General features: G+C 53.4%; 1 protein-coding gene across 5 annotated transcripts in view; it reads left to right on the top strand.

The window, feature by feature from the left end:
• The window catches only part of LOC146813012 (killer cell lectin-like receptor subfamily B member 1B allele C), a 640,827-nt gene that overhangs the window by 62,623 nt on the left and 554,195 nt on the right, over nucleotides 1-24,009 (top strand). The window lies entirely within an intron of this gene.

Genomic DNA, 24,009 nt, shown 5'->3' with positions numbered 1-24,009 from the left:
GTACTGCGTTCGGCTCGGATCCCGTCGCTGGCCACCAAATGTTGGAAGGCGGACACCGAGGAGTCGGCGAGACCCCTCAGGGGGGCCCCCACACTGTATGAAGTAGCCGAGCGCTGCAGAGAAGCCTCCTGGGAGATCCTTCTCCTATTATGTACTAGCACAGTAACACCACCACACCGGACTCAAGGAGGTTGTCTCAAGATGAGCAATTCTTTATCAGCACTTTTAAAAGGTTTACGGGTTCAATATTATACAAAAAGGGGATCAAGGGATCCGCAAAAGTCTCAGTGTCTCTTTTAGGAGGGAAGGGGTAGCGGGACAGTCTTAGGCAGGGGCTTGGTACGAGGGTACCTGGGGCCCAGTTCTTATCCGCAAGCTGGAGGACCTCCGGGTCTCGGAGGGGTCGAGCCGCGACGGTGTCAGCAGGGCTCTGGCGTTCAGTTCGTGGAGAGCCGCGACCAGGTCAGCGGGGCTCTCAAGATGGTTTCTGCTCAGCTCGAGCCGCGACGTCGTCAGCAGGGCTCCGAGGGAGGTTTCAGCGAGGTTGGGCCGCGACAGCGTCAGCAGGGCCCCGATGTTCCGGGGGGCTTCAAGGTTTCAGCAAGAAGGAGCCGCGACGCAGTCTGCAGGGCTCGTGGTGGTTTCAAGCAAGAGTTCTTCTCCGTAGGGTCGGCCGCGATTCAATCAGCAGGGCTCTCGACTCCGGGATACAACTGCCGGTCTGTGGCGGGGTCGCCCCAGATATAGGTCTGGAGCCCTTTGATGTCCGGACCCTTGCGCCCGGGGGGCAGAGAGGCCGGGTTGGGAGCGGCCAGACGCCCAGCAGGAGAGGCGCCCGGCCCAGGAGAGATGGAGGCCGATCGCACCTCGGTGTGTGGGGACGGTTGGGGGTCCCATCGATACCGCCCTCCGCCAGGGCGATGAGGTGTTCACGTGACACCCCCTGGCCAGTTCTTGGTGCCTCAATGTCTGGGCCTTGCTGGGGCCGAGGCCGGGTTGAGCGGAGTCATGAGGACTGGTGTGCCGGGTCACGTGGCAGGCGACAAAATGGCGGAGCCCCGAGGTGTAGGTGACCTCGTGCGGCCCGAACGGGTAGCTCGTGGAGGCTAGGGCGGGGAACGGGCCCAACCCCCGGGAAGTCAGGACCACGCCACGAGGCCGGGTCCAACGGTAGGATTTTTGCCTTTCCCCTATACTCCTCTTTTGTGACCTGCCCCGACACTCGGCTCTTAGAAGATTGAGAACCATCTGGACCAATTTCCGCAGCTCTAGAATGGGCAACAGCTTTAACCTTGAGATATCCATGAACACTAATCTGTCCCCTTGATCCAGGGCCCTCTCCTACCACATCTGATTCTCAATGGGTGACCCACTCGATCACACCAGCCTCCAACCTATCAGCAGAGACTTCCCAACATGAAGTGTTACTGTTAGAGTCGGGGATCTCTGGTTGGCGCAAGGTTGCCCTTGTGGCAAGCAGGAACCCTCTCCTCCACGTCAGGGCGCAGGATAACCCCTCGCGAATGACCCTTGCTCACCCTCTAGGTGCGTGGCGTGAGCAGCCAAGGCGATTCCTCAGGCGTTGTTGGCTAAGCACTTACAATCATACACACAGTAAATACATCAATCCCCCCAGAAACGGACACCAGGCTTGGATATATATAAAAATACGCTTCTTTATGTAAAAATACGGTATATATATCTCAACAGACTTATCACAAGACCACTAACGTTTTCGCTAGGCCACCAAGTTATACAGCAGGCAAATGTTCTGGGTTCGTAGTCTCAAATGGACAGTTCGTAGTCTCTTTACTTGTAGTTCCAGTACTCACAGAGATCGACTCCTGCGAACGGGGAAATAAGGCGTTGCGGGCCCCGAGCCCGATACTGGAACTTCTTTCGTGATGTGGAGAGTCGGCACAGGTCGGTGTGACTCTCAGCTTGGGAAGTGTTCTTGGGTCCTCAATCAGCAGGTGTGGGCAAGTAGGCAGGCGCGGCCCGCGACCCTTTAGCACGGCGGCGCAGGAGGGTCTCCACAGCGGGGGCGGCGCGGCCTGAGATGTCCGAGGATAGCGAAGCGGGGTCACAGGGCACAGTCAGTGCAGCTGGATGACCCGGCGTAGATCACAGTCGTCGGACGGCTTCCGGCAGGAGGGGTGATAGCGCGTTCAGCGCGCTCCAGTAGCAGGCGGTGACAGGGATGCAGGCGGCCTGGCCCGGGGACAGAGAGCGACTCGGGACGGAGCGGGGCTCTCACGGGTTTGAGGCAGGCGAGCTTCTGGGTGTCACGGCCCTAGGAGGGGCGATGAGGGGCGCAGTCTCTTTTCCGGCGGGATGCACACACGGCTCGAATTGGAGGACGAGCAAGAAGCACAGAGAACCCACTGTTCCTGGGGTTCAGTTCAGGGGGCAAGCTCAGATCAAGCCCTTGGAGAATGTTCAAGCACAAAGTAGCAAAGTCTTTTCAGTAAGTCTCTTCCTCTCCTCTCTCAGCAAGGCAAGCAGCAGGCCAGCTCCTCCGGCGTCTTCTTCTCCTTCTAGTCGGGCAGAGGTTCTTTGTGGTAAACAGGATTCTGATTTCTTAGGAGCCAGGCTCCTACTTTTATACCATGATTCTTTTGTTCTTGAGCGCCAGGGGGCCTAGGCCTGGCTCAGTCCAGTTCTGGAGCACTTTGTTATTGTGGCTCTGCTCTTTCCTTTCAGCAGCAGGGCAGAGACATCAGCCGCCCCACAGGGGGTGGCGCCGGCTTTGTGGCGGCAGAGCACAGGTCTATTCAAGAGTCAAGGTGTACTCCTCCCACCCATCCAGGTGTAATCTCTCTACCCACCACCTGGCAGCCAACCTGTCTCTGGGGATTCCCCAACCCTGCTCCTTACTGTTGCTGGGCAGAACACACACACACAGCAGAGGCGGACTGAGATGGTCAGGTCAGTAAATACTAACTTTCTAAAAGTAGTATTTACAAACCCAGGATATTAAAATAAACTTGACTACAAGAAGTATTTTATTATTCTGAGTTCAGGCACACCAAACTTGACACTCTACCATGCTCTCTGAGTCCACTGGGGTCACAGCGTTGGCGTGATCCCAGCAGCCCATTCTGGCCTATGGAGAGCAGGTAGCCTTCAATAGTGAAGAACGGAAAGGGCTGTAATTCACTACTAAGACATGCCACACACACCAGGGCATGTCTTACCTTATGCCTACAATGCACCCTGCCCTTGGGCCTACCAGAGGGGTGGCTACTATGTAGGTAAGGGAAGGTTTAGGGACTGGCAAGTGGGGGCACTTGCGCAGTCAGCGCGACGGTCCCGGACCGCGCACAGGGTCTGCGGTGGCCGACCCTAGACACACTTTGCAAGGCCGCTTCCGTGGGTGGCGCAACCAGCGCTGCAAGCCCACCAGCAGCATTGGCATTCACAAGCCCTGGCACCCCTGGTGCACTTTACTGGGGACTGACAGTGAATCCAATAACCCAATCATGGACATCAATTGCAGGTACACTTTACCTCGGGAGCACTTGCACTGCGGCACGGATTAGCCGTGGCGCAGTGCCCTGAGCGGACAACACCAGCAAAACAGTCGAGGCACACCATCAAAAAGTGGAAGGGAAACTCACGCCAAGGTGCCAGGTCTAACAGTTACCCATCGCTTGCACTTCTAGGACTCTTCTTCCTACCCCCTTATAGTCACTACCTCTAGTGAAACCTCTCCAAGGCCTCATCTTCCTAGCACGTGCCCTACCACCCTAGTAGACCCTCTCCTAGTCTTCATCCTCCTATAATTTTCCCGATCCTGCCCCACACCTCCTCTGAGCCTTCTGGCTTGTGGACAACTCTCTGCGCAGAGGAGACTGCTCACACTTTTTCTGTCCCTAGGTCGCAGTACATTCCCATTGGCACTGATGACTCCCCTTCCCTGGAGAACAAACTTGCTGATCTTAGTCAAAACCTTCAGGTAGCTAAAGTCAATCTTCAGAACCTTATTCCCACCACCTCGAAGCTCGAGAACCTCTGGAATCTCAACCTGATCACTTGGGCAAATAGAACCTCACTCACATAGTAGTATAACTCACCATCAAAGGGACGGTCAAACTATTCCTTGCATGAGGTATTATTTCCAGAAAATTCTATGAACTTCAACTGGAGAACCCAACCCCATCTCAATCCCATCTCCAGACCTCAAGGTATTGCAGACCATTTATCTGATGCTGACATTTTCTCTCTTCTGCAATCTTATTCCACAACTAATAAGGATTTGTCACCACTCTGGCCACTATCCAGATGATTCCCTTCAACCCACTCAGAGAACCTGGTCTCAACTACAGATCTCTGAGCAAATACAACCTACTACAAGTGCCCATAACACCAAGATGCATTAGTAACCAAATCTCATCTCAGGTCCATGCTTCTTAACTGCAGGATCTGCAGTAAGACATGCTGCTGACATTGCTGATCTCATTCTTGCACAAGACCCTGATCTCCTAATCCAAATGGAAACATGGCTCAATGATACCTCATCGCCCATCCTGGACACTCTAGTGCCACTCAACTATAACATCATCAGACCAGATAGAAAATTTGGTGGTGGCTTAGCTTGCATTTACTGCTCTATTCTCACCTTGAAACAATCACAAATTGCACCAATGCTCTCCGGTGAATACCTATGTATCAAAATATGGATTAATGACAATATAGTATGCACCCCCAGGTTAATAACTTTCCTTTCATCAAACAAATAATGGACACCATCTCCTCTAACTCTGACCAGCACACCAATCGTATATTCCTCTGGGATTTCAACATATACAGTAATGACTTTCATGACCCTATACTGAATACCTTCAAGGCCTTCCTAACGGACCTCAACCATATACAGTCATGTAATGGCCCAGCACACAATAGGGATGCCACCCACCGATCTAATCATCGCTAAGGACAATACCATTCAACTGGAATCCATAACCCAATGCGACTGATCTAAAAACTACCATATCTCCTTCCTCATATTGGATAAGATGTTGACTAGACAGGACCAACCTCTTAAACCCAGACATCGGTCCAGAGCCTTGAGAAATATTAATCTAACAAACTTAACTTCTTTCAGCAACAACATCCTTCCTTCACCCACAAGCATGATGAAGGTGAATGACCTTACGAAGCATTACATCCAATCCATGTCCAACATTCTTGACACGATCGCTCTGATGCAGCTAAAAAGAATATCAAGTAGACACTCCAAACCCTGGTTCAATGGCTGCCTAAACAAGGAAAAGTGCAACCTAGGCTTGCGGCGAGATCATGGAGAATATCTTCCTCTATCGCTCACCTCAAACACCTGAGGGCAACAAGAAGAGCCTACAATAAACACATCCAAAGATACAAAGCAGAATACTTAAAGGCGCAACTAGACAATGCCAAAAACAGAACCAAAAAACTATTTAAAATCATTAAACAACAAGCAGTCTACAAATCTAATCGTCACTCGCTAGACACTGGGTCTTTGCCTAGAAATGATGAGTTCTCTGCATATTTCATTGAAAAAACAAGAAGGATTGATTCTGGCCTGCAGCTCGCCTCCCAGTTGCTGCTAACCCAGGTCCAGCCCAGTCTCCTACCAGTACAGCATCATGTTAGATCCCCCACTATTGGCTGTACTTCAAAAAATAACACTATCTGGAACTCCTTCAAAATCCCAGATGAAGACAAATAACTCAAAAAATGATCATCTATAAAACTTCTAACCACTTCAATGATCCTCTGCCCGCCAAGCTCAAACAGCTTAGATCTTCCATTCTTCCTCTTTGGACAATGCTGCTCCCTCTCAGGACAGGTTTCCCAACTGCTTAAAAATAGGAGAAGTCACCCCAATTCTAAAAAGCCAAATTTAGACATGTATAACCTCAACAAGTACCACACCATCACCATTATCCTGACACTTGCAAAACTATTAGACATTTTTACACCTGCCACTCTACAACCACATTGAGAATTTTCAACCACTAGATCCTTGTCAATCTGGTTTCAAATTCAGTCATAATTCTGAAGCGGGTCTGTCACACTTTGTCTATGGTGCCCTGAGAATGCTAGATCAGAATGTACCCTGCTTGCTTATACCACTTGATCTCACCTCTGCTTTCAATACAGTCAACCATGACAGTATGACTGATCTTCTTGAGAAGAGGACGGGGCTATATGGTTATGTTTTAAACTGGCTTGCCTCATTTCTAGATAAGAGAGCCCAAAGAATTAAAGATAATCAAACCCTATCTGAAACTACTTTGATCATGATTGGAGTTCCTTAAGGACTCATGCTCTCATCCATGTTATTCATATTGCTCATGGAATCTCCTACTGGGCTTCTGAAGCTCTCAAACATTCATTACCATGTGTACGCTGACGACAAACAATTGTATTTGCAAATTCCTCACCCGAAGACATAAATGTGCTCAAGTGCACCTTACTGAAAATCCAACAATGTCTGACCCACAATCACCTCATGCTTAACACTCTGAATACATAATTCCTCCTGATTGACCCCACAATCACTCAGCTCCTATAGAAGAATGGCTCAAACAATTTACTGCCCTCAATTGCACTCCACACTTTGACTCCACTAGCTCAATAGGTATTACTTTAGACAAATACCTGAACATGCAAGGGCATTTCAGTGCAACCGCTAGAGTAGCCAACTAACATCTGAGCATACTAAGGAAAATCAAACCCTTCTTGCCCCCTGGTGACTTTCAATTAGGAGTCCAAACTCTAGTCATCTCTGGACTAGATTATAGGAGTGCTACTCTTGCAGACTTACCCAAGGTAAAGCTGGCTCCACTAAGGGCCACATTGAGATCAGCTGCTAGGCTCATCACAAGACCCAGAAGATTCGACCACATTAACCAGCTCTAAACCATCTAAAATGGCTCATGTTTGAATCAAGAATCGAGTTGAAGTTAGATTGCATGAAACACACTGCCCTTCATCACAACACCCCTGTTTACCTGGCCCAAAAACTTGAACTGTCTGGTTGGAGTCGGTCCTTGTGAAGCACTAACTCCTTATTGCTGAAACCACAGAAGTTCAACAAAATGAAAACGTACAACTGCTCCTTCTCTGGTCTAGTCCCAAAAATGTGAAACATTTTGCCACCTGAAACAAGGGCAACTCCTCCACTACAACTTTTCAAAAAAGAATTGAAAATGCTCATGTTTAATATATTTCTTCAGGAGCAGTCCTGAAGTCACTCAGTGTGTCTATGTGCATGCGGTCTACTCCTGGTCCCCCAATCTACTAGGACAATTGGTATATTGTATATATATATTTTTAGTTTTTTATTGCATCTTACATATACCTTCTTGCTTTTTCTTGTGTATGTATGATCTGAACACTCTGGTGCCGATTACGATCCTGTAAAAAAATTGCCCGTATGACTCGTATCCGGTCTTTTTACCGTACGAATCGTACAAGTGCCGTACAAACTGCCAATCACGATTCGCATGGTAAAAGTCCATACGAATCGCATTGGGAATTATTCCCCACACGTCCTCGGGTCGGAAAATGTGTCCGACACGTCCCCGGACGATTTACCGTACAAATGTGAAAAGTGAAGTCCGACCGCGGAATCACGATCCATCCCGTGCATCCGATGTTACAACCGTATGGAAAAAACACTGTCCGCACCGAACTCTCATAGCAACCATGGAGACATGTGCCCGCATACGCGCCCAACACCCCCCCAGCCCTCCTATGTACGAGTCGAATCCCCACCGGTGTATGTACACCCGTGTATGTACGAGACGTACCCCCACCCGTGTATGTACGACCCGTACCCTCACCCGCGTATGCATGGAGCGTACCCCCACCCCAACCGTGTATGTACGGACCGTACCCTCACCCGCGTATGTATGGAGCGTACCCCCCACCCCAACAGTGTAAGTATGACCCCTACCCTCACCCGCGTACGTATGGAGCGTACCCCCCACCCCAACAGTGTAAGTACGACCCGTACCCTCACCCGCGTATGTATGGAGCGTACCCCCAATCCCAACAGTGTAAGTACGACCCCTACCCACACCCGCGTACGTATGGAGCGTACCCCCACCCCAACCATGTATGTACGGACCGTACCCTCACCCGCGTACGTATGGAGCGTACCCCCCACCCCAACAGTGTAAGTACGACCCCTACCCACACCCGCGTACGTATGGAGCGTACCCCCACCCCAACCGTGTATGTACAGACCATACCCCCACCCCAACCTTGTATGTGCGACCCGTACCCTCACCCGCGTACGTATGGAGCGTACCCCCACCCCAACCGTGTATGTGCGGACCGTACCCCCACCCCAACCTTGTATGTACGACCCGTACCCTCACCCGCGTACGTATGGAGCGTACCCCCACCCCAACCGTGTATGTACGGACCGTACCCCCACCCCAACCTTGTATGTACGACCCGTACCCTCACCCGCGTATGTATGGAGCGTACCCCCACCCCAACCGTGTATGTACGGACCGTACCCTCACCAGCGTACGTATGGAGCGTACCCCCACCCCAACAGTGTATGTACGACCCGTACCCTCACCCGCGTATGTATGGAGCGTACCCCCACCCCAACCGTGTATGTACGGACCGTACCCTCACCCGCGGACGTATGGAGCGTACCCCCCACCCCAACAGTGTAAGTACGACCCCTACCCTCACCCGCGTACGTATGGAGCGTACCCCCCCACCCCAACAGTGTAAGTACGACCCCTACCCTCACCCGCGTACGTATGGAGCATACCCCCAACCCCAACAGTGTAAGTACAACCCCTACCCACACCCGCGTACGTATGGAGCGTACCCCCACCCCAACCGTGTATGTACGGACCGTACCCTCACCCCCGTACGTATGGAGTGTACCCCCCACCCCAACAGTGTAAGTACGACCCCTACCCACACCTGCGTACATATGGAGCGTACCCCCACCCCAACCGTGTATGTACGGACCGTACCCCCACCCCAACCTTGTATGTATGACCCGTACCCTCACCCGCGTACGTATGGAGCGTACCCCCACCCCAACCGTGTATGTACGGACCGTACCCCCACCCCAACCTTGTATGTACAACCCGTACTCTCACCCGCGTATGTATGGAGCGTACCCCCACCCCAACCATGTATGTACGGACCGTACCCTCACCCACGTACGTATGGAGCGTACCCCCACCCCAACCGTGTATGTATGGACCGTGCCCTCACCCGCAGACGTATGGAGCGTACCCCCCACCCCAACAGTGTAATTACGACCCCTACCCTCACCCACGTACGTATGGAGCGTACCCCCCACCCCAACAGTGTAAGTACGACCCGACGACCCGTACCCTCACCCGCGTACGTATGGAGCGTACCCCCCACCCCAACAGTGTAAGTACGACCCCTACCCTCACCCGCGTACGTATGGAGCGTACCCCCCACTCCAACAGTGTAAGTACGACCCGATGACCCGTACCCTCACCCGCGTACATATGGAGCGTACCCCCCACCCCAACAGTGTAAGTACGACCCCTACCCACACCCGCGTACGTATGGAGCGTACCCCCCTCCCCAACAGTGTAAGTACGACCCCTACCCACACCCGCGTACGTATGGAGCGTACCCCCACCCCAACCTTGTATGTACGACGCGTACCCCCACCCGCGTATGCATGGAGCGTACCCCCACCCCAACATTCTAAGTACGGAGCGCACCCCAGGCCCCAACATCAGCACCTTCACACAACATCGCGCATGTACGAGTCGTACCAAGCCAGACACAAGGACAGCACTGTACAACAAAATTCCCGAAGTACACACCGTACACACGCTAAAAACGCACGTACACAACCAGGACAAAGCAAAACAACACAAGAATACACCATTCGAATGGCACAAAGCCACAAAACATGTCCAACAAGCACAAAAACAACACATTCACTGACCTGCAATTGCCAAAATCCAAAACAGAGGCCCAAAACACAACCACTCCTTATAACACACCCACCCAAAGTTCAAACACAGCCACACCCACCAATGGACCAATAAAAAGGGCCCACACACACACAAACCATGAGCCTTTGCAACAGACTCACTGCTGCCAGACCCCACAGACAACCTACAGCACCATACTAGAACCTTTACTACACCTTACACTTGCACACCTTCACACACCCACCTTCACAAACACCCCCTCATCACATTCACACACACACCTGCACAACCACACCCACACACCCACAACCATCCACACACACCCCCCCCATCCACACCCACACCCCTCACCATGCCCACTAACAAGAATCCAAAGTTCACTAGCCGAGAGTTGGAGGTCCTTGTCGATGAAATCCTCAGAGTTGAGCCACACCTCTTTGGAACATTGGTCAGACAGACCAGCATTTCAGAAAAAACAGCCATGTGGCAGACAATCGTCGATGCTGTGAATGCTGTTGCGGACACCAGAAGGACCAGGCATGAATGCCAAGCCAGGTGGTACGATCTGCGGAGGAGGGTCCGAGCCAAAATGAGCGACGAACACAACCAGGCCAACGTCACTGGAGGAGGGCCGCCCCGCAGACGCGTAGAATACCATCCCTGGGAGGAGAGGGTGATGGCCATACTGTCGGTGGTGGCAGTGGACGGATTAGAAGGACTCCGAGACCCGGGTGAGTACACAAACAACTCACCTCACATGGGGGGAACGTCATCCACAACCAAACTCACAAACAGGCACGCAACCACCCCAAGCTATCGCATGACTCAACCCCACTCCATGAACACGCACATGCCACTGGCACCACCATGCCCCATGCACCCAGCTGGACAATGCCAAGTCACAGGCCACAGAAAACACCAACACAAGACACGGTAAACCGGATGGCGTGAGTGTGAGCCCCAAAAATCACATAGTGCAAATCAGAAGCAGACAACAATGCCCCCTGCCCATATGGCCTAGGTCACAGCCAGACAAACAGTGTGTCCCCACACAGGAAAGACTTGCCAGCAAATGGCGGACGCCTTGCATGAACACATGGGGGTGACGGCACGTTCTTGCACATGACAGCAGCTAATGAACAGCCAACACTGTGAAAGACTGGCAGCACACACCACCACAGCAGCAGTGCAGACACAGATACTACACCCAATGGGTGCCTGGAGATAAGAAACAAACTCACATCAACAATCCAAGGGCCATTCAAAGATCTGCTAACAGTGTGTGCCCAGGAAGCTGGGCTGAGGTGACAGAGGGTGACACACAGTGGGAGGGAGAGGGGGACAGAGAGGGAGGGAGACACAGGGAGACGGACAGAGGGAGGAGGCTGACACACAGAGGGAGGGAGAGGGGGACAGAGAGGGAGGGAGACACAGGGAGACGGACAGAGGGAGGAGGCTGACACACAGAGAGAGGGAGAGGGGGACAGAGAGGGAGCGAGAAAGGGACACACAGGGAGAGCAAATCAGCCTTGTGGTGTGTGTGAATGTCTGCTCGTCAGCAGGTGGACTGCGTGCATGTAGACAAGGGTGGCCAGTGCCAGAACCCCCCCTCTTCTCCATGGCAAAACACAGGGCCATGTCACAACCTGTGCACGAGCACAACGCCAGCTACCTGCATTATATAAGTGTGTGGAACAACTCCATGTGCCCACGTACAGTGCAACACGGAAGGCGCCAATGCATGGCTCGCCACACCTGCCCACTCCACTGCTGACTGCAGTCACAATTGACGCAGCAAGTAAGACTGTGCCACACATAGGTAAAGTCGAAAAAGCTGTGGCCAAGTGACATACCCATGCACAAGTGCACTGTGAGTGGAATGCAAGACATATCCAAATTCCCAGAGGAAATGTGCCAACTTAGAAACGAATGAAACATGGATGTTGCATGGAACAAAATTAACATTGTATCTCTCACACACAGGTCAACGTCGTGGATCACCCCCCAACACTGGGGGGGAAGACTCACAGGACCCGGCTCGGCGGGATGACGGACCCACCAGCAGCGACGACTCTCACCACTCTGTGGACGAACCCGACCCCGACCAACCTGGCCCCTCTGGTGTCCAACCACCTGCAGCACCTGCGTCAGGTACAACTGGGCCAACCACCACCCCCACTCCTGCCACATCCCAGGAGACACCCAGGATCCCTGCCCCACCACCACAATGCAGCCAGGCTGGCCAGGAGGGACACGGTGTACCGGGCACCCAGGAGGAGGCAGGCGACAACGCCAATGCCACCCCTCAGGGGTCCCGGAGACCCGATGTGCCCACAAGGGCAGGCCAGGTGCAAGTGGGCAGGGGTAGTGGGAGTGGAGGACGGCGGAGGCGCGAGTCTGACCTGTTGGCTGGGGAACCGGTATATTCCCATGTCCGAAACATCCTGGACACATACCGGCAGGACACCACGGGCATGGCCCAGGTTGTGTCCATCCTCGAGGAGATCAAGACCCAGCAGGCCCAGCAACATGCGGAGCAACATGCCTGTCTACTGAGACACCAAGGGCGGATGGAGGACAGACAGGCTGAGCTCGTGACGGTGTTCACGGGAATTCACAGTACACTCCGTCGGATAGCCGACAACATGGGCAACCCTCCCTGTGCCATCAGGCGTAGAACATCACCACCCACAGGGAGGGATCAGGAGGAGGAGGAGGAGACATCCGACGGAGCATCCCAAACATCGTCACGGCCTGCTTCTGAGGGTCCCCGCAGGAGGGCGGGTCGTCCACGGAAAAGACCGTGAGGGTCGGCGCAACAGCACCATCTCCCAGGACACCTGGCCTGGCACCTGGCCCACTGGAGCAACAGCAGCACAGCAGCAAAAGACATTATCTGCCACATGGACTTGCTGGTCACTGTCTGACCAATGTTGACAAAGACTGTGGCATGGACTCTGAGGATTTCAAATGGCAAGGACACCAACTCCCCTAGTGAACTTTGGATTCCACACACCCGGAAAGCCCCTCATGTCATACCCCCCCCCCCCCGGTACCCCAACCAAAATAAAAAGTTACACCATAAAGAGAAGATGCCTACCTTTTGCATTATTACCTTACATGGGTCTTGTAAAGTCTACCCATGCCTGAGTTCTCATTTGACTTCAACCATCCACACCCTGGGGCCTGAGTCTGGCACAGGACACACATGGGTCACAATGTATTAGGCAAGACAGACATGGAGCACCATACACACCCGTGATGGGCCCAACCAGCTGAGGGGGTGGCCGCACAACCGTGCCGACAGACATTTTGAGTACAGCGACAGCCATGCGCAGAGGTCAGGGATCATGTGGAGTGTCCTGTGGGGCACCCAGGTATGTGTGGACAGGTGGCAGAACCATGTCCTGCAAGCTTGAGTCAGGTGGATGCAGAGAATGGTGGCCTGGCCAACGTTGGATGCATGGGGATGGCACATGTCACAATACCCACACAGTCATGGACATCATGCACAATACACAGTCTAATCCCACACAAACAGCTTGCATCTTGCTACTCTACACATAGACACATAGCCACTATCACGGAAAACCATGCCAGACATGCCGGATGCACCGTGGCAACACACCAGCATTGACTGAGAAGAGGCACCTTGGAGGCATAGGGACACCTTTATTAGTCATTCTTCGGGATTGCAGAGGCAACTCGGAGTACACATGAACGGGTCATGTGGAGTAACATGTGGGTCCAACCCTGGAACCCCCCTTCTGCAGCACAAATGCGTGATAGCCATGGAACTGGCACACAAGTGTCGGCTAACAGCTAATCACCCCCTGCTGCTCACGGAGAGACTGCCATACACCATTGATCCGCTGATGTGGAAGTCCCACACCATTTCAAGCCAATGCAAACCGTATGTGTCCGAGGGCAGTGTAACACACATTGATGCCATCATCACAATCCACAATCCCATCACTGATGACTGTCAACAAGTCTGACCATCTATTCAGGTGTACACAGCTGCATGTCATGTGTCCCATGGTGATGCGACATGTCTGCAGAGGAACCACACATCGACAGGGGCAGTGTGCATACATCGTAAACAACTGCCACACCCAATACACCCCTGATGCATCCCTTACCCTAAGGAGACTTCCAAACGTGTCCGTGCGTGTAACGCTGAGTCAGCACACGATGACGTGTCCATGAGGAATAGCAGTGCCACAACAATGCAACCAGCAGACGGCATGCGCAAGTACCTGGGGATGAGAGACACACAAGAAGTCAGCCACAAAAAAGCAACAGCCACTTGCATGTGCATGTACTCGACACATGTAAGGATGACAACATGCTAGGTCACAATTATGCCTGTGGAAATACACTCATCACTGGCACCATCACTCCAGTGACACATCCACACACACCTCTGACTCACGTGCCATACATGCAGATGGACACACACATTGCAACACATGCCACACGGGGACCAATGCGTGCACACACAGACACTGGTACTCACCACTAAGCAAAGAAGTCGCGTATGAGCCGAGTCCGGATGTCCTCTTGCGGAACCACATCCTCCACATCACTAGCCCCATTGCCAAGCCCTTGGTCCTCCACGGGTGGATGGTCCTGATCATCTTGATCCAGGATGAGTGGCACAGCTTTCTCAACTGCCATGTTGTGCAGCATGCAGCAGACCATGAAGATTTTGCAGACCTTCGCCGGGGCATATGGGAGGGCGCCGCCGGTCTTGTGGAGGCATCTGAATCGGCTCTTCAGGAGGCCAAATGTCCTCTCTATCACTCGCCTTGTCCGGCCATGGGCGGTGTTGTAGCGGAGCTGGGCCGGCGTGATGGGGTTACGGAGAGGTGTGATCAGCCATGGCATGTTGGGATAGCCAGCGTCCCCTACATGGAAAGCACATGGACATAAGTAGGACAGGAGAAGCGGTCGTGCTGGAAGTCTACGCAAAATACAGGACAGACAGAGTGTACCCACCAACAACACATGCTCGTTCGTTGCGCAGCTGCGTCATCATTTCAGGCACCCTGCTACGCCTCATGATGTAGGCATCGTGTGCTGATCCTGGAAAACGAGCACAGACATGTGAAATCACCATGTTGGACAGACACACCACAAGGGCATTGATGGAGTGGTAGTGCTTGCGATTCCTGTACGCTACCTCCTGTGCCTGTGGTGGTACCAAAGCCACATGTGTCCCATCTATGGACCCAATGACATGGGGCATCCCTCCCAGGGCATAGAATCCACGCTTGACACCAGTCAACATTTCAGGGGTTGGGAAATGGATGAACTCATCCAGGTGAAGCAACATGGCCTCTAAGAAATCATGCAGCACACGGCAGAACATGCTCTGGGACATGCCACCAACATGAGCTATGGTATTTTGAAAGGTACCCGTGGCAAGAAAATGTAGGGCTGCCATTACCTTCAGCTTGGGTGTCAGTGCCGTAGGATACCTGTGCAGCGGTTGCAGGTGTGGTGCCAGCCTCGCCGTCAACTCCACAATCAACGGTTGGGGGAAGCGGTAGCACCGGATACAGTCATTCTCCCGCATGTCAGCCAAGTCCGGAATTGCTCGGGGAAGAGGCGGCGCTCTGCAGTAATTTGGAAGTGACAAGGAAGAGTGAGTGCACTACAACAACAATTTTTTGGTGCTGAGCACATGTTAATCTGTCAATACACATATGCGACATACGGAGTCAGGTATGTGCCACATGCCCTGGACACGTATGGCTGCCAGGTGACACTCCTACCAAGACATAGCTACACACGGAGATTGTGAACCTCCACATGCCATGGCATGGGATTAGCTGTGTCCCAGTGTAAGTGAACAGCCAGACGCAACACAGGAGTGACATACATCCACACATCAGCAGAAGTAGGATGTCGATTGCAGGGACTGGTAGCGGAACACTAGAGCCACAGGTCACATGACATTACACTAGGACTGCCCACACACCTTGCCATGAAGGTGTACATGTAATGACTCACCACACATTCATAGAGAGGATGCAGACATGTCCTTGTTACGCTACTCCGTGTCCCATGCATACATACGCACCTCACATCCGATACCACATGTGGCCTGGTGTGCGGAACAGTGTGCCATGTTCATCTACACACAGACACATGTTGGTTGCTGCAACAGCTGATGCTTTTGAGGGAGCTCCAACATCAAGCTAATGGGAACACCCCACACATACATGACATAGTCACATCGTGCACCGTGGGTAGTGACATGTCTGGTGTGGTAACCCCTGTAGCGGGCATCAGGGGACACTTGCGTGTGTTGTTGACCGTGCCATGCCAGTGACGCTCATCCCAAGTGTGCTGTACGACATGCACACATGTCAAAGGAGTTAAGGGCATGCCTGGCACACATTGCACCGTCACACATAACATCTGTACACATCTCATCATACATCTGGTGCCTTCTCGACTCAGGAGTAATGTGCCACATCACAGCCTTTCACACCTGTGCCCCACACATGTAGTACTGCCCAGACAATGCCTTGATGTCCATCCATGGACAAGTATGTCAGCCCTATTCCTTCCTGTGTGCTGCCTGTCACCACTGTGATGTGTGAAAGGCACCGTACTTTCGCTCAGAGGGCCTGTGTACGTTCCCTATCACTATGGGAGTGCTGCCGTATGTGTACCCATAGTGATAGTGAGCGTACGCACGCGTATACGGTCCGTATCACTATGGGAACGCATACGCGAGAACACCCATAGTGATAGTGAGCGTACAGGCGTGTGTACGGTCCGTACCACTATGAGTACGCATACGCGAGAACACCCATAGTGAAAGTGAGCATATAGGCCTGTGTACGGTCCGTATCACTATGGGTACGCATACGCGAGCACACCCATAGTGATAGTGAGCGTACAGGCGTGTGTACGGTCCGTATCACTATGGGTGTGCTCGCGTATGCGTACCCATAGTGATAGTGAGCGTACAGGCGTGTGTACGGTCCGTATCACTATGGGTGTGCTTGCGTATGCGTACCCATAGTGAAAGTGAGCGTACGCACGCATGTACGGTCCGTATCACTATGGGTACACATACGCGAGAACACCCATAGTGAAAGTGAGCGTACAGGCCTGTGTACGGTCCGTACCACTATGAGTACACATACGCGAGAACACCCATAGTGAAAGTGAGCATACAGGCGTGTGTACAGTCCGTACCACTATGAGTACGCATACGCGAGAACACCCATAGTGTTACGGACCGTACACGCTTGCGTACGCTCACTTTCACTATGGGTGTTCTCGCGTAAGCGTACTCATAGTGGTACGGACCGTACACACGCCTGTACGCTCACTATCACTATGGGTGTTCTCGCGTATGTGTACCCATAGTGATACGGACCGTACACGCGTGCGTACGCTCACTTTCACTATGGGTACGCATACGCAAGCACACCCATAGTGATACGGACCGTACACACGCCTGTACGGGCCGTTGCTATGCATTTGGGGTGCCCTAGGGCCCCGGGACTCACCGTACCTGTGTGTGAAACTCCAAATTACATAGGGGACACATGAGGGACAAGTAGAAAGGCCTACATGCATGCTGGTTGTCATGGAGACCAAGTTTAAAGTTTGAATTTTTTTAAGCAGGTGCACAGCAGTAGTCAGTTTGAATGAATCTACTTTGTTGCAATGTGGTTCTGGAGTTGACATCATGCTCAAGAAAAAAACACAATAAGAACCCACTGACTGTGCTAGGTTTGAAGGGATTGGAGGAAACATAGGATGCAAATGTGAGTGACCAATCACTCTGTACTCCTATGCATGAAACAGGCCAGCAAGGCAGATATAAGGCAGCCAGGTCCCATGAGGGAGCACTTGCCTGCACATCTTTGTATTCGACGACCCAGCTGCTGCTACTGATTCCCTGGAACCATGTCAAGGTCTGTGGAGAGGTCACAGCCTTTCACCCTGGAGGAGAACCTGGCTTTGCTGGATGTGATCCTCCCACAGTACCCCCTGCTTTATGGCCGACCAGGGTATCAGGTGAGTGCAGAGTCTACTAGCACAGACTGTGTCCCTTGTTTGTGACTGTGACTTCTGGCACTGTGTCCAGGTGTGGCACACATGCTATGTACTGTAGGGGGGGTCCCAGGGGGGGGGAATGCCTGATGTCTCCCAGACAGTGCATGCTGTGGTGCATGTCTACCGTCCTCACTTGCATTGTGTTTACTGTGACAATCACTGCATGGTGCATGCCACATTCTGCCTGTCTTGTCCTCCTGGGAATATGGCCTCTACAGTCCTCATGTGATTATGTGGTCAGCCCAGTGTGACAGGTGACTGTACCCACAGATGTGTGTTAGTTCTGTGTACCTGTGCTGAGAGTGTCCACATGATGTGTTCGTACCCTGGACATCGGTGTGTGTGTAAGTCCCCTGTCATGTGGGTGGGTGCATATGTGGAGTGTGGCACCCGGGCTGCATGAGGGATGGATATACCCTGCCCATGTGATGTGAGCAGGGAGCAGTGCTGTGTGTCTGATGTGCAGGGCCAGCCCCACACCTGTGAGCCCCCCCGTCTAGTGGCACATGTGCAGAGTGAGGTTTGTCGCTGCATTTGGCAATGGCAGGTGAATGTCCTGTGCCTGTGTGTGTCTGTGTACTCTGCTGCGGTAGCGTCAGTGGCCTGTGGCATGTGACTGCTTAGAGGTGCTGCACATTATCCTGGTGTAGCTTGTGATGCACAGTGTGAGCCTGTGTACTTTCAATGGCACGTACTGCTTTTGCCCTTCCCCAGAGGATCATGTCCCTATGACAAAGGTGCAATGCGTTGGATACATACTATGCCTTGTTGTAAACAGCAAATTTGTTCTAATATGTCTCTCTGTGACATGTGCCTGGTGTATTGATGTAGTGTCACTTGTTCATCCTCACAGGTAGGCGCCTCTGCCAAGAAGCAGATATGGCTGACCGCCGTCAGTGCCGTGAGGAGTGCGGATGGTCGCAAGCGGCGCCTGGCCCAGGTGAGGAAACGCTGGCAGGATATCCGGTGCTGGACACGGAGGATCGCACGGGTCCTGCTGGGGGACTCGCCTGAGACCCATAAGAACCGCGGGCGCCGCCGTCTGACCCACATCCACAAGCGTGTGCTGGCGGTGGTATTTCCAGACTTGTGGAGGCGCTTACAGGAGAAGCAGCAGCAGGAAGGGGGTAGGTACATGTGTGTTTGTTGTGTGTCACCAGCATTTGTAAGTGCACAGTTGCATGGATACACTGCCAGGGTTTAAAGGTGCTGTGCAGATCCTGTTACCCACAGTATAGCGGTGCTCTCCTGCCTCCCTTCCCCTCCTTGCAATGTGTTCCCTGGTCTGTGTGTAGTCACTCCTTCACAAGGTAATGTAGGCTGGCGCTTTCTCCACGTGAACTATGCCTGTAGCATCATGTGTGGGGGTGGTGTGTAACAGGTTTTGGGACCTTGCCTCTGCCTTGTCCAGTTCAGTACATTTGGGTTCCATGTCAGTTGGCACTGATGCTGAGTCCAGACATGGGAGTTAGTCTCTCAAGTGTCATGCCTTACAGCACGCATGTCCTATGTTGTGGCCTGTGACATGATGTGCATGAGTGTGCGATACGCATAGTGCAGGGATGGTGACGTGTGTTGCAGTCATTCCCATTCAGGACCATGGAGTTGTGTGGCCACTACTGTCCCCTGGGGCATATTTTCATAGGTGTCATGTGTGTCATCACAAAACGTGGACACTCTCAGTGTCTACAGCATAGGTTGTGCTCTGTGCCATTGTCCCCTGGCACCATGTATATTGACGTAAAATGTAGTACAAGTGTCCACTGTACAGCCTGACCTGATTTTCCTTGTTCATACTCACGGTGGCCAGTGCCTGTGTGTCTTGTTACAATCATCTGATGATGGCCATTTGTACATGATTATTTGGACAGGCGCACCTTGGGTATTTGGCGTCCAATCTTGCATTTATGCAGCCCCTGTGTATTTCACCCAGACTAAGAGATGTAAGTGCCACCTGTGTCTCAACAAATTGTCTCATGTAGGGGGTGGTTGGTGCGGGCCAAGCCTACATGTCAAAACCAGAATTCTCCTTGCTAGGTCTGGCCAGTGTGTGATGTTTGTCTGGACATACACTCAAGGTGCAGTGAGCCAGTCATGGTGGGCATGTTTTCAGTATTACCTATGCAGCATGTGCCTCAAGTTCATGGATATGGTCCCTGCTCATCCCTATTTTCGGCAACGCTGTGTGGTGCAGATGCAGTGCTGGATTGTCCCCAGGGCCTGGCTCCTATGTCAAACTCCATTTCATGTCATTTGCTATTGTGTCATGCTCTCCATGGATTTTCAGTGGCATGGTGGGTCAACCAACTGTGTGTTGCATGCCCTACATCTGTACCTTGTTTTGTAGATGTTACTGATCTTTCTTTTCAGGCTATGTACTGTAACCTATGTAGATTGGACTCATGTGACATATGTATACAGGTGTGTGATTAATTGCTGTCTCTTCACCTTGCCCACAGCATCGTCGGGGGACACGGAGGGAGACATGAGCACAGACGGAGCGGAGGGACCGAGCACCAGTGCCAGCGTTGACATCGTGGCTGGCACATTGAGTGGTACTGAGGCGGAGGAGAGTGAGGCCGAGGACCTGTCCACTGGCACGACAGAATATGAAGCTGACGGGTCCGAGGATGATCTCTCCGAGTGGGCGGAGGCTGCACCAGCAGCTGACAGCGGCACAACATCTCACCCCGCCCCCTCCATTGCCATCAGCCGCCTCCCACTTGCTCGTGTCCCTTCCCAGCGTGCCCGGTCACCACATGTCTCCTTCCTGCCAGGCACCGCACCCCCTGCCCCTGTCTCCACTGCTGCCGCCAATGCCGAGTCTGTGGACATCCAGCGGCAGTTGCAGGTTGGTCAGGCTGCGATCCTTAATGTCCTCCATGGCCACAGCCAAGTGCTGAACAACATAGAGGCATACTTGGAGGGCATTTTTTCATCGCAGGCTGACCAACGCAACTTGCTGAGGTCCATTGACTCGACACTGACTGCAGCAGTGGGTCTCCTGCAGCGCTACGTCCAACCCCCTACCCCTGACCCATCCACACTTCCCACTCCCATGCCTGTCCCACGTACACCCAGATGTCAGCATGCACCCACCACAACAGACACAGGCACCACACTAGCAGGGAAGGTCATACGCACACCTCCTGGCACGCACACACAGGGTGAAGTAGGCACACCCACTGGGTCGGGGGGCAAACGTAAGTCACGCAGCCAGAGTGGGAGTCCGCATTCCACCAAATCCACTCCCTCCAAATCCCCTCCCCTCAGCTCTCCTGGCCACATATCCGGCAAGGACTCCTTCATGGCCGCTCTGTCCCTGAGCCCCACTGTGACACCACCCCGCAAGCGGTCAAGGGAGTCCCCGGTCAGGGTGGTTGAGTCCCCCCCCCTGTCTACACCCTCCCCCAGTGGCGCTGAGACCCATCCCTCCGCCCCCCCCCCCCTCCTTGGGGCCTGTGGTTCCTTCGAGTGCAGGGGAGTCTCTGGAGGACCTTGCTAAGGTGTGCAGCGACATCCTGGCCTCCGCCTTTGGCCCTGCCCCACCCCCTGTGGTGGAGTCCTCCATCCCTGCACCCACGACGCCTACCCTTCGCCCTCATGTCCCTGCGGTGCCTGGTCCTTCCCCCCCACATGATGCCCTCCCCGCTGTGGAAGACGAAGGAGTCTGACTGTGCAGGCAAGCTAGGGGACATGCGTCCCACTGTGTCCCCCATCCAGCTGTGACTCATGGACTGCCCTATGGGCTTTGTAAATATTGAACTTTATCCACACACACTTTATTTGGAAATGCTGAATAAAGCCTTTTTTTTCATTAGAACACTACTGCTTTTGTTGTATTGCTGTTGGTGGGCTGCTACATGATTTTGGGTGGTGATCATGTGTTGGGTGTGTGGGAAATGTAGTAGTGTGCTGGTCATAGGGGGTACCCTGGTATCTGTGTGCCATCACAAGGTGTTAGCTAGGTTTCTCTGTTCATGTAAGCAGTTACTGCATGGTGAAATTGTCCCAAGGTGTGTTCCTTCCTCTGTGTACCCTGACATCTTCCCTGCAGGGTGTTCCCAATATTTAGCGCTGAGCTGTGTCTACATTAGCTGGGTGTGTGACGGACCCCTTCAACTTTGGTCATGCATGCAGAGCGATGTCTCCACCTGCATCATTCGTGGCATCCTTGGTGATCACTGTACTTGTGTATGTAGTCTGTTGACATGACTTCATGTGGACATGTTCCCTTTTAGGCTGTATGCATGTGTGTACTCCCAGCCTCGCACACATGTGTTACATGTACTGCAGGGTCTTTGTGCACCTGACTGACAATTGTGGCAATTGGATCTGTGGGTACTCCACCCCCCTTTTTTTTCCATGGGCACTGCTGGGAGGACTCTGCACCCACCCCTCCTGTGTCTGGGCACTGCTGGGAGGACTCTGCACACACCCCTCCTGTCTCTGGGCACTGCTGGGAGGATCACTCCCAGCAGTGCCCAGAGACAGGAGGGGTGGGTGCAGAGTCCTCCCAGCAGTGCCCAGACAAAGGAGGGGTGGGTGCAGAGTCCTCCCAGCAGTGCCCAGAGACAGGAGGGGTGGGTGCATGCATGCATACAGCCTAAAAGGGAACATGTCCACATGAAGTCATGTCAACAGACTACATACACAAGTACAGTGATCACCAAGGATGCCACGAATGATGCAGGTGGAGACATCGCTCTGCACCCACCCCTCCTGTCTCTGGGCACTGCTGGGAGGACTCTGCACACACCCCTCCTGTCTCTGGGCACTGCTGGGAGTGATAGGCACCCACCCCTCCTGTCTCTGGGCACTGCTGGGAGTGATAGGCACACACCCCTCCTGTCTCTGGGCACTGCTGGGAGTGATAGGCACACACCCCTCCTGTGTCTGGGCACTGCTGGGAGGACTCTGCACCCACCCCTCCTGTGTCTGGGCACTGCTGGGAGGACTTTGCACCCACCCCTCCTGTCTCTGGGCACTGCTGGGAGGACTCTGCACACACCCCTCCTGTCTCTGGGCACTGCTGGGAGGACTCTGCACCCACCCCTCCTGTCTCTGGGCACTGCTGGGAGGACTCTGAACACACCCCTCCTGTCTCTGGATATGTACGCTTAGAACATACACAGGTGTGGGTTCGCTCCATGCATACGAGGTGGGGGTAGGGTCCCTACATACACTGTTGGGGTGGGGGTACGCTCCATACGTACGCGGGTGAGGGTACGGGTCGTACATACACTGTTGGGGTGGGGGTACGCTCCATACATACGCGGGTGTGGGTACGGGCCGTACATACACGGTTGGGGTGGGGGTACGGTCCGTACATACACTGTTGGGGTGGGGGTACGCTCCATATATACGCGGGTGAGGGTACGGGTCGTACTTACACTGTTGGGGTGGGGGTACGCTCCATACGTCCGCGGGTGAGGGTACGGGTCGTACTTACACTGTTGGGGTGGGGGTACGCTCCATACGTCCGCAGGTGAGGGTACGGGTCGTACTTACACTGTTGGGGTGGGGGTACGCTCCATACGTCCGCGGGTGAGGGTACGGGTCGTACTTACACTGTTGGGGTGGGGTTATGCTCCATACGTACGCGGGTGAGGGTACGGGTCGTACTTACACTGTTGGGGTGGGGGTACGCTCCATACGTACGCGGGTGAGGGTATGGGTCGTACTTACACTGTTGGGGTGGGGGTACGCTCCATACGTAAGCGGGTGAGGGTACGGGTCGTACTTACACTGTTGGGGTGGGGGTACGCTCCATACGTACGCGGGGCAGGGTACGGGTCGTACTTACACTGTTGCGGTTGGGGGTACGCTCCATGCATTCGGGGGTGGGGGTACGGTCCGTACATATGCGTCCCCACGCTATGTGATGCTTGTGCGGGCCGTACCCAGGCCTTTGCCATGTGGGTACAGCCGTCCCGCCATTGTTGGGATGACGTAGGTGTGGGCGTGGTAC

This window comes from Triturus cristatus, chromosome 7 (genome assembly GCF_964204655.1).
Source record: "Triturus cristatus chromosome 7, aTriCri1.1, whole genome shotgun sequence".
NCBI classification, from domain to species: domain Eukaryota; kingdom Metazoa; phylum Chordata; class Amphibia; order Caudata; family Salamandridae; genus Triturus; species Triturus cristatus.
Note: the sequence above shows the minus strand (reverse complement) of the source record. Positions and strands in the feature narration are given on the sequence as shown.